The following is a 12,403-nucleotide window of genomic DNA, read 5'->3' as shown; positions in this document are numbered from 1 at the left end:
TGGTGCATACACTCATGAGTGCCAGATCATGAATTGCAGGATAATTGCACCAAGCTAGCTGCTGGATGCATACTACAGAGGGTGAGCTCAGTAGCTTCACTGAGTGCATGCTTCACACTATGAGCTAAACAGCACTTGATGGTGTTATATTGACAGTGTGCCTACTTTAGAGCACTTGCTTAGAAGTGGCAGAATACATACTTTGAAATAAACTCGGTAGACTGATCCTAAGATGGCAGTGACATATGAGAAGGAGGTCAAATATTCCTCAGTAAATGCCTCGAACGATTGTCAGGATATGGAGTAACTTCCAATAAACAAGTTCTATATACTGGCAGAGGACACTAGATACCAAGAAAGGCCAATCAATTTGTTTATAATGAGGTAGGAGAAGAGATAAACAAGAATAGAGAGACAAATGATTTAGGGATAGAGACTGATTCTAGAACCAGACATGCAACAATGGACTAGTTCTGAATTGTAACCCTGCTTATTTAAATTAGATGAATTGTGCATCATGTGAAATGCCAGACTGGATGAAACACAAGCCTGAATCAAGATTGCTTGGAGAAATAGCAATAACCTCAGATACACAGATTGCAAAATCCATATAAGCAGAAAGTGAAGAGGGACTAAAGAGCCCTCTTGATGAAACTGAAACAGTAGAGTGAAAAAGATGGCTTAAAACTCAACATTCCAAAATGAAGATCATGGCATCTGGTCCCATGATTTCATGGCAAGTAGATGGGGAAACAATGGAAACAGTGAGAGACTTTATTTTCTTGGCTCCAAAATTACTGTAGATGGTGGCTGCAGCATAAAATTAAAAGATACATGCTTCTCTGGGAAAAAAAAAAAAAAAAAAAAGCTATGACCAAACTAGACAGCATATTTAAAAACAGAGACATTACCTTGCCAACAAAAGTCTTTCTAGTCCAAGCTATAATTTTTTGAGTAGTCATGAATGGATGTGAGAGTTGAACTATACTGAAAGCTGAGCCCTGAAAACTTAATGCTTTTGAAGTGTGGTGTCGGAGTAAACTATCGAGAGTCCCTTGGACAGCAAGGGAATAAAATCAGTCAGTAAGAAATTCAGTCCTGAATATTTATTGGAAGGACTGATGCTAGAGCTGAATACAATACCTTGGCTACCTGATGCGAAGAACTGACTCTTGCAAATGACCCCAGTGCTGGGAAAGATTAAAGGCAGGAGGAGAAGCGGATGAGAGAGGATGAGATTGAGTTCACCACTGACTCAATGGAGATGAGTTTGAGCAAGCTATGGAAGTTGGTGATGGACAGAGGAGCGTGCTGTGCCACAGTTCTTGTGGTTGCAAATAGTTGGACTGAGCAACTGAACTGAACTTGTTTTGGGGATAGAAAGTCAATTCTGAGTCAGAATGATAAGAAGTCTGGGCTCCCCAAAGTGGAGAAAGGTGTCTGGGTTGTTGAGGAGGAGATGGAGTGTTCTGGAATTCTCAAGGAGGAGAAAAGGACAAAGATGTTTGTTTGCTGGTTGTTTGTTTTTCTCTATATTCCTATATTCTCTATATTCCTTGGTCTTCGTCACATAAAGTGCTCCCCCCCCACTTTATATGTGGAACTGATGATTACACCACAAACAACTCAGTTTAAATTCTGTAATTGGGATTATATAGCAACAATGTATCGTGCTTGAGGACAGTTTCTCCTGCCTGAAAACCTTCTGACTAATCCTTATATTTTAGAAGGTGTATTATGGGAGTGCATCTGGTAGGGTCTTTCTATTGTTAAATACTAATCCTATTATCCTAAAATGTAAATTGTGGAAGTAGGTCTGGTAAAATTTTCACAGACTTGAGACATTATTTTGATTTATTATAATGACTATATTAAAATGTGTGTAACTCCCTTGCTAACACTAGCAAGGGGGACATTCTCCGGTCCCCTTCTGATGTCCATGTCAGAAGCTTTCTCTGTCCCTTTTCTTACTTTAATAAAATTTTGCTATGCAAGTGCTCTTGAGTGATCAAGTCTGGTCCCTGATCCTGAAGTTAAATCTTCTTCTTCAGAGATCATGAATATGGAACTATTCATCTTAAGCTGTTAGAGAAGGAGAAGTTTCCATACCACAGGAAACCCTCTCAGAGGTTGATTCAGTGGGCCACTTTGGAATCTCAGAGGGTAGTATAAGCACCCACTCCCCCTCAAACAAAAATCATCTCAGAACTCAAGCCAAAAAGGCAATTATCAGTGGAGAATTGCCTCACAGTCTCATGTTCAACCATCTCAAGTAGGGGCTATGTACAGAGGCACCCTCTGCTTCTTCAGTCTTTATAATAAAGATGGGGTTTGAATGCCCTGAAGACACTCTGAGAGGACTAATATGATATAGCAGCCTGAACCACAGAATGCTAGAGAAACAAAAATAATAAATAAATAAATAAATAAAAGGAATGTTCCCATGGGAAGGCTCCAAGACCACACTGCGACCCCTGACCTACTCACACAACAGACTGTGCCCTAGTAATTACCAAAGGAAAGCAAGCCAGCTTCCATTATGGCCCTCCCAGGAGGCAAAGATTCAGAATGTTTAAAACCAGAGGCAGAAGACCATAAGCTTTTAGGCCCAGGAGACTGCATCTCCTGCCAAGCTGTGAGCAGACTCTATCCATGAGCAGCCCCTAACCATGGTTTCCTGGGATCTGGGACAGTGTATAGCTGCCAAGAGTGTCATAACCTGAGATCAGCTCCTCTGCAGAGATGCACAGCTCACCATGGACTGTATTTTTGTGGAGTATCTGAGAAACTGCCCAGATTGAACCTGAGCAGTGCACAAAAATGATGGCCCACCAGGGACTATGACACCATAGTGATCCCGAGAGCCTGAGTGGCTCTCTGGAACAGTGTACTCTGGAACATCCTGGAACCTGAGCAGCATGGACCTGAGAAGTGCATGAGACGAAGAGCCTACCTGGGACTATGCTCTAGCAGAACACCAGGCCACTTGGCCCTAGAAAGAGCAAGAGATGTATGGCTCACTTGGGACTGGGCTTTCAGAGAACACTCAGGAATCTGAGCAGTTTAGGTCTGGGAAGTGCAGGAGACAAAGATCCCACCTGGGACTGTGCCCTGACAGAGAACTGAGGAGTCTGGACTGGTGGGGCCTGGGAAGAGTGGGACATGTACGGCTCACCTGCGACTGAGCCTTCATAGAACACCTGGGAATCTGAGCAGCTTGGACCTGGGAAGTGCAGGAGACATATGGCCAACCTGGGACTGCATGCCTAGAACAGGACAGACCCTGAGTAGCTTGGGCCTGGGAAGTGCATGAGATACATGGCCCACCTGTGACTGTGCCCTCACGAAGCACCCAGGAGCCTGAGTGGTTGGATCTGAGAATTGTACATCACTTTGGTTTTTGGCAGGCCCTGTGCTTTCCGTTCATACAAGGAATCCCCACAAAGCCCAGCAGTATTTGTTTGCAGTGTTCCTGGCTCTCCACTGTAGAGCAGAGCAAGTGACCCTGAATAAGGTCTACTGTCACCATTTCCTATTAGGCCTAAGATTAGACATTGCAGAGATTTGCAAGCAGAGGAGGCCATCCTAAGTAAAGATAAGACAGGAGAACCACTCCAGAAGTGGCAGGTGCAACATATTACAGTCAAGCAGTAAAATTGCATTTAAGGACAATTGCAGACTTTTAAAACAAGTGCAAGCAAGAACAAGGGATTGCCTGACACTGAACTGACCACACAATATTTTTTCTAATTTTTGTGTTCAATTATGTTTTGGTTTATTTTCTATTGTACATTGAGGAGTCCAAATTCTAATCTATGTTTTTAATTTTGCTTTCTGATATTTGCTATTAGTTTTGTAGCTGCTGCTACTGCTAAGTCACTTCAGTCGTGTCTGACCCTGTGCGACCCGATAGATGGCAGCCCACTAGCCTCGTCTGCCCCTGGGATTTTCTAGGCAAGAATACTGGAGTGGATTGCCATTTTCTTCTCCAATGCATGAAAGTGAAAAGTGAAAGTGAATTCGATCAGTCGTGCCCAACTCTTAGTGACCCCAGGGACTGCAGCCTACCAGGCTCTTCCGTCCATGGGATTTTCCAGGCAAGAGTACTAGAGTGGGTTGCCTTTGCCGTAGCATTACTTTTTTTAATATATATTTTCACTCAGGGATTTGATTACAGGCTTGATTGCTCTCTTTCTTTTTGACTTTCTTTTTTCCTCCTGATCACCTCTATCTAGCTCTCCCTTTTCTTCTCTATATACAACACTGTGAATCTCTTTGACAGTTCAGGATGTGGATTATTTCATCACTAACACGGGGTTTTGTCTTCTGTGCAATGTTGAAAGACTAGTCTGAGGTTACTGAAAGAGGGGGACCAAAAGCCAGAGGCAGGTAACTCAGCTCCAGAACTTTGGATCATCATAGAACCCCTGGCCTCAGGGAATAGTGATAGAAAAGATCCCATACAAAAGGATGGATGCCTACACTGAAAGGAAGCTCCACCCAAGAGCAGTGAGCTCCAGTGCAAGACAAACCATGCTCATCTTCCAGCAAAACAAGAACACACTCAAGAAAATTAAAGGAGAGCCTTCTCAGTTCAGTCACTCACCTGTCTCTGACTCTTTGCAACTCCATGGAATGCAGCACACCAGGCCTCCCTGTCAATCACCAACTTGCAAAGTTTACTCAACACATGGACAGAGTCAATGATGCCATCCAACCATCTCATCCTCTGGCATGCCTTTCTCCTCTGGACCTCAATCATTCCCAGCATCAGGGTCTTTTCAAATGAGTCAGCTCTTTGCATCCGGTGGTCAAAGTATTGAAGTTTCAGCTTCAGCATCAGTCCTTCCAATAAATATTCAAGACTGATTTCCATCAGGATGGACTTGTTGAATCTTCTTGTAGTACAAGGGATTTTCAAGAGACTTCTCCAACACTGCAATTCAAAAGCGTCAGTTCGTCGATACTCAACTTTCTTTATAGTCCAACTCTCACATCCATACATGACTATTAGAAAAATCATAGCTTTGACTAGACAGACCTTTGTCGGAAAAGTAATGTCTCTGCTTTTTAATATGCTGTCTAGGTGGTCATACCTTTCCTTCCAAGGAGTAAGCATCTTTGAATTTCATGGCTGCAGTGACTATCTGTAGTGATTGTGGAGCCCCTCAAAAGACAGTCAAACAGTGATTGCCCATCTATTTGGCATAAATTGATTGGATCAGATGCCATGATCTTAGTTTTCAGAATGCTGAGCTTTAAGCCAACATTTTCACTCTCCTCTTTCAATTTCATTAAATGGCTCTTTAGTTCTTCTTCCCTTTCTGCCACAAGGGATATGTCATCTGCATATCTGAGGTTATTTCTCCTGGCAAACTTGATTCCAGCTTGTGCTTCATCCAGCACAGCATTTCTCACGATGTACTCTGCATAGAAGTTAAATAAGCAGAGTGAAAATATACAGCCTTGACATACTCCATTTCCTGTGTGGAAGCAGTTGTTCATATCTCATTCAAACTGATGTTTTCTGGCCTGTATAGAGGCTTCTGAAGAGGCAGGTCAGCTGCTCTGATATTCCCATCTCTTTCAGAATTTCCCAGCGATTTTTGTAATGCACACAGTCAAAGTCTTTGGAATAGTCAATAAAGCAGAAGCAGATCTTTTCCTGGAACTCTCTTGCTTTATTGATGATGCAGCAGATGTTGGCCATTTGATCTCTGTTTCCTCTGACTTTTCCAAAACCAGCTTAAACATATAGAAGTTTATGGTTTATGTGTTGCTGAAGCATGGCTTGAAGATTTTTGTACATTACTCTACTAGCGTATGAGATGAGTGAAATCGTGCGGTAGTTTGAGCATTCTTTGGCATTGCCTTTGTTTCGGATTGGATGAAAACTGACTTTTTCCAGTCCTGAGCCGCTGCTGAGTTTTTTAAATTTGCTGACATGTCGAGTGAAGCACTTCCATAGCATAATATTTTAGGATTTGAAATAGCTCAACTGGAGTTCTTTCTTTTCCACTAACTTTGTTCATAGTGATGCTTCTTAAGGCCCACTTGACTTCACATTCCAAGATGTCTGGATTTAGGTGAGTGATCACATCATCATGATTATTTGGATTATGAAGATCTTTGATGTACAGTTCTTCTATGTATTCTTTGCCACCTCTTCTTAATATCTACTGCTTCTGTTAGGTCCATACCACTCTGTCATTTATTGCACCCATCTTTGCATGAAATACCCGCTTGGTATCTCAGATTTTCTTGAAGAAATCTTTAGTCTTTCCCATTCTATTGGTTTGCTTTATTTCTTTGCACTAATCACTGAGGAAGGCTTTCTTATCTCTCCTTGCTATTCTTTGAAACTCTGTCTTCAAATGAGTATATCTTTCCTTCTCTCCTTTGCCTTTCATTTATCTTCATATCACAGCTAATTGTAAGGCCTCCTCAGGCAGCCATTTTGCCTTTTTGCGTTTCTTTTTTCTTGGGGATGGTTTTGATCCCTGTCTCCTGTCATGAACCTACATCCATAGTTCATCAGCCATTCTATCAGATCTAGTCCCTTAAATTTATTTCTCACTTAAACTGTATAATCATAAGGGATTTGATATAGGTCATTCCTAAAAGGTTTGGTGGTTTTTCCTACATTTTTCAATTTGTCTGAATTTGACAATACAGATTTCATAATCTGAGCCACAGTCAGCCTCTGGTATTGCTTTATGCTCTCTAGGAGGAGTAAGCATCTTTTAATTTCATGGCTGTAGTCACTACCTTCAGTGATTTTGGAGCCCTCCAAATAATGTCTGCCACCATTTCCACTGTTTTCTCACCTATTTGCCATGAAGTGATGGGACAGGATGACATCTCAGCTTTCCTAAGGTAGAGCTTTAAGCCTCCTTCTTCACTCTCCTCTTTCACTTTCATCAAGAGACTCTTCAGTTCCTCTTCACTTTCTCCCATAAGGGTGGTGTCATCTACATATCTGAAGTTTTTGACAATTCTCCTGGCAGTCTTGTTTCCAGTTTGCGTTTCCTCCAGTCATACATTTCTCTGCATAGAAGTTAAATAAACAGGGTGACAATATATACCCTTGAGGTACTCCTTTTCATATTTGGATCCAGTCTGTTATTCAATGTCCAGTTCTAACTGTTTCTTCCTGAACTGCATACAGGCTTCTCAAGAGGCAAGTCCAGTGGTGTGGTATTACCATCTCTTTCAGAATTTTCTGCAGTTTATTTTGATCCATACAGTCAAAGGCTTTGACATACTTAGTAAAGCAGAACTAGATGTTTTTCTGGAACTTGCTTGCTTTTTTTGAAGATCCAGTAGATGCTGGGAATTTGATCTTTGGTTCCTCTGTATTTTCTAAAACAAGCTTGAATATCTGGAAGTTCATGGTTCATATATTGCTGAAGCCTGGTTTGGAGAATTTTGAGCATTTCTTTGTTAGCATGTGAGATGAGTGCAATTGCATGGTAGTTTAAGCATTCTTTGGCATTGCCTTTTTTGAGATTGGAATGAAAACTGACCATTTCCAACTGAGCCACAGCTGAGATTTTCAAATTTCCTGTCATACTGAGTACATCACTTTCACAGCATCATCTATGAGGATTTGAAATAGCTCAACTGGAATCAAAGCCATAATAGAGCCCCCAATTCTCTAATAGACACTACACTGACTCTCAGAACAAATGAGATCAACAGCCATCTTCTATAACAACAACAAGTTCTCTCAACTAGAAAACTTTCACAAGCCACTGGTCCCACCACATTCACTTGGAGGAGACTACCCAATTAATAGCAATGATGGCCCTCCAGTTTGCAGAAAATAGACCTCAAAGACAGCCATATAAACAACATGAAAAGGCAGAGACATATCAAGCAGATGAAGGAACACAATAAAAATCTACAAACCAATGAGAGAGGAGGAGGTAGGAAGTCTACAGGAAAAACAGTTCAGCATAATAATAGTCCAAGTCTTGGAAACAAATGGATCTACAGATAAGTAGACTTTAGACACGGATTGAGAAGATGAAATCGGTGTTTAAAATGGACCTAGAAGAAATAATGAGTAGTCAATCAATAATGAACAATGAAATAACTGAAATAGAAATCACTCTGGACAACAGGGACAGTAGAGTAACTGAGGCAGAAGAAAGACTAAGTAAGCTGGAAGATAGAATGTTGGAAATAAATGAAGCAGAACAGGAAAAAAAAAAAAAAAGAGAGAGAGAGAGAGAAATGAGGACAATCTCAGAGACCTATGGGACAATGTTAAATGCCCCAATATTTAAATAATAGGTTTCTCAGAGAAAGAAGACAAAAGGAAAGGGCATGAGAAAATATTTGAGGAGGAAATAGTTAAAAACTTCCCTGAAATGAAAAAAAGAAGAGACACCTAAGATCAAAAATCTCAGTGTGTCCCATAGGGATAAAACCAAGACAAAGCATGTCAAAACACACATTAATCAAAGTAAAAATAAACAAACAAATAAATATACACAATGAACAAATATTAAAGGCAACAAAGGAATAACAACAAATGACATAGAAGGGAACCCCATAAGGATAACAGCTGATCTTACAATAGAAACCCTTCAGCTTAGAAGGGAATGGCAGGATATACTTAAAGTGTTGAAAGGCAAAAACCTAAAGCCAAGATTACTCTATCCAACAAGGAGAGTATTCTCATTCAAAAGAGAAAACAAAAGCTTTACAGACAAACAAAAGAAATTAGTATTCAGAACCACCAAACCAGCACTTCTGGAAATACTGAAGGATCTTCTCTAGATAGGAAACAGAAAAGCTTATAAAAAGAAAGCCACAAAAATATATAGATAATGGTAACAAGATCATACTTATCAACAACTACCTTAAACAGAAATGGGCTAAATGCTCCAATAAAAAGACAAAGACTGTCTGAATGCATACAAGAATATACTGTCTGCAAGAAAACCATCTCATAACTAGGGACACATACAGCCTGGAAGTGATGGCCAGGAAAAAGCTGTTTTGTGAAAATAGAGAGCAAAAATGAGAGGAGCAATACTTATATCAGATAAATTGGCTTTAATTAAAGACTACTATAGGAGACAAAGAAGGTTGCATTGCATAACAATCAAGGTATCAATCCAAGAAGAAGCTATACGCACCCAATGTAGGAGCACCTCAATACAAGAGGCAAATGCCAACAACTATTAGAGCAGAAATAGACACTAACCAATAGTATTGGGTGATTTTAATACTGCACTCATAACATGAACAGATCATCCAAACAGAAAATAAAATAATGAAAACTCAAGTTTTAGAAGATACATTAGACCAGTTTGAGCTAATTGATATCTACAGGTCATCCCACCTCAAAATAACAGATTTCACCTTTTTCTCCTTTTTTCTCCTTTTACTCAAGTGTAAATGGAACATTATCTTAGGACAGATCACATCCAAGGTTGGATCACATCTAACCTTGATAAACTTCAAGAAATTGTAATATTTTCAAGCATATTTTCTGATCACAATGTTGTTAGATCAGATAACAACAACAGGAAAACAACACCAACAACAACTAGAGGAAACACAAGTAATTTGGAGGCTAAACAGCACAAAATTCAAATTTGAATTCAACAAAATTCAGAGTTTTTTTGAAAAAAAAACAAAAACCTCTGCCAAAGTAGTCATAGGTGGAACATACCTCAACATAATGAAAGCCAAATATGACAAAACCATTACAAATATTATTGTCAATAATGAAAAGCTGAAAAAATTTGCTTTAAAATCAGCATTAAGACAATGTACCCACACTCATCACTACTACTTCTGGGAATTCTAGCCAGTTTTCAAAGAAAAAAAAGATATAAAAAGATCCTTATTTAAAAAGAAGAGATACAACTGTCTATTTGCACATGATATTACCCTTTACACAGAAAACCCAAGAGATGCCACCAGAAAATTACTGGAGTTAATCAATGAATACAGTAAATGTGCAGGGTATAATATTAATACACAGAAACTGGTATAGTCCTACACACTCACAATGAAAAATCAGAAAGAGAAATAAAGGAACAGTCCTGTTCAGCATTGCAATAAAAGGAATAAAATAACTGGAAATAAATTTGCATAGACAAAGGGCTTCCCTGATAGCTCAATTGGTAAAGAAACTGCCTGCAATTCAGGAGACTCCTGTGTGATTCCTGGGTCAGGAAGACCCATTGAAGAAGGGATAGGCTACCCACTGTAGTGTTCTTGGGCTTCCCTTGTGGCCCCAGTTGGTGAAGTATCCTCCTGCAATGTGTGAGAACTGCGTTTGATTGCTGGGTTCGGAAGATGCTCTGGAGAAGGGAAAGGCTACCCATTCCAGTATTCTGTCCTGGAGAATTCCAATTTCCATACACTGTATAGTCCATAGGATTGCAAAGAGTCAGATTTTACTGAGCAACTTTCACTTTCCCAGAAGGATAAAACAAAGCACTGAGGAAAGAAATCAAAACATATATAGATGGAGAAACATATCATGTTCTTGGATTGGACTAATTGATGGAGTTAAAATGAATATACCACCCAAACAATCAATAGATTCAATACAATACCTCTCAAACTACCAACAATATTTTTCATAAAACTAGAACAAATTATTTTACAATTTGCATGGAAACACATAAGACCTCGAAGAGCCAAATAAGTTTTGAGAAAGAATCGAATTAGAGGAGTCAAATTTTCTGACTTCAGACTACACTACAAAGATATCAAGAGAGTATGAAAAGTGCACAAACATAGAAATATAGACCAGTGGAACAAAATATAAAGTCCAAAGATAGATTCATGCACCCATTATCTTTGACAATGGAGGCAAAATTGTGCAACAGAAAAAGACATTTTCTTCAAAAAGTGTTACTGGGAAAACTGGACAGCTATGTGCAGAAACTAGAACACTATCTAACATCATGTTCAAAAATAAACTCAAAATGGATTACAAATGTAAATGTAAGATCAGAAAATATAAAACCCTTAGAGTAAAACATAGGTATAACCACCACAAAATAAATCACAGCAAGATCTGATATGGCCCATTGCCTATACGAAATAAAAATAAATTTTAAAGAAGGAACCTAATTAAACTCTGTAGTTTTTGTACAATGAAGGAAACTACAGTTAAGGTGAATATGTAGCTTCAGAATTGGGAGAAAATAATAGCAACTCAGTGAACCCTGGGAGTTGGTGATGGACAGGGAGGCCTGGCGTGCGGCAATTCATGGTGTCGCAAAACGTCGGACACGGCTGAGCGACTGAACTGAACTGAACTGAATAGCAACTGAAAAACTAACAAAAAATTAGTCTCCAAAATATGCAAGCTGCTCATGCATCTCAATACTCAGCTACAAATACTACTCAGTAAAACAAACCACCAATCAAAACATAGGTAAAAGCCCTCTGCAAAGAAGATATACAGATTACTAAGAGACACAGAAACGTGGCTCAGCAATAAGAGCAATGCAAATCAAAACCACATTGAGGAATCATTTCATACTGGTCAGATTGGCCATCATTAAAAGTCTACAATATAATTGCTGGAGAGGATGTGGAGAAAAGGGAACACTTTTACACTGTTGATGGGGACACAAACTGGTACAACCATTATGGAGACTCCTTAGAAGGTTGGAAAGACAAATGCCATATGACCCAGCGATCCCACTCTTATACATGAACTTCAAAGAAAGTAGAATTGTAAGAAACACAGTACTCCAATGTTTACTGAAGCATTGTTTACAATACCTAGGATGTGAAAGTGACCAAGATGTCCATCAGCAGATGAATGGTTAAGGAAGTTTTGCTATATATACATATGAAATATTACTCAGTTATAAGAAGTCATGCATTTGAATCAGTTCTGAGTTGGAAGAGCATAAAACCTATTATCCAGAGTGAAGGACCTAAGAAAGAGAAAGACAAAGGTGTATAATAACTCATATATGTGGAATTTAGATAGATGGGCTATATACAGTTCAGGAGAAGAGACAAAGATCTAAAGAACAGAACTTTGACTCAGTGGGAGAAGGTGAAGTTGGGATGATTTGAGAAAAGAGCATTTAAATCTGGACGGTACCATATGTAAAATTAGAAGACCAGTGTGAGGTTTTATAACATAGGTGATACCCATGTCACAACTTCTGAAATTGTGAAATTGCATCAGCCACCAATGAGCCCTCATTCTAGTGCGCATCATGCACATTCTGAGCTTGCAGCCTCCAGCTCTCATTTTACCCCTTCTGACATCATGACCCAGGGTAGTCTGTGGTAACTGCTGAATTTGCACTTTAGGGGAGGCATCACAAACTTATTAGGCCCACATCCTAGTGCAAACATGCTGCATCTTGAACCTGAACACTGGAGCAGGCATCTTGCCACTAAT

The sequence above is a fragment of the Capra hircus genome, unplaced genomic scaffold, assembly GCF_001704415.2.
Source record: "Capra hircus breed San Clemente unplaced genomic scaffold, ASM170441v1, whole genome shotgun sequence".
In the NCBI taxonomy this organism is placed as follows: Eukaryota; Metazoa; Chordata; class Mammalia; order Artiodactyla; family Bovidae; genus Capra; species Capra hircus.
This window is presented reverse-complemented; position numbering follows the sequence as displayed.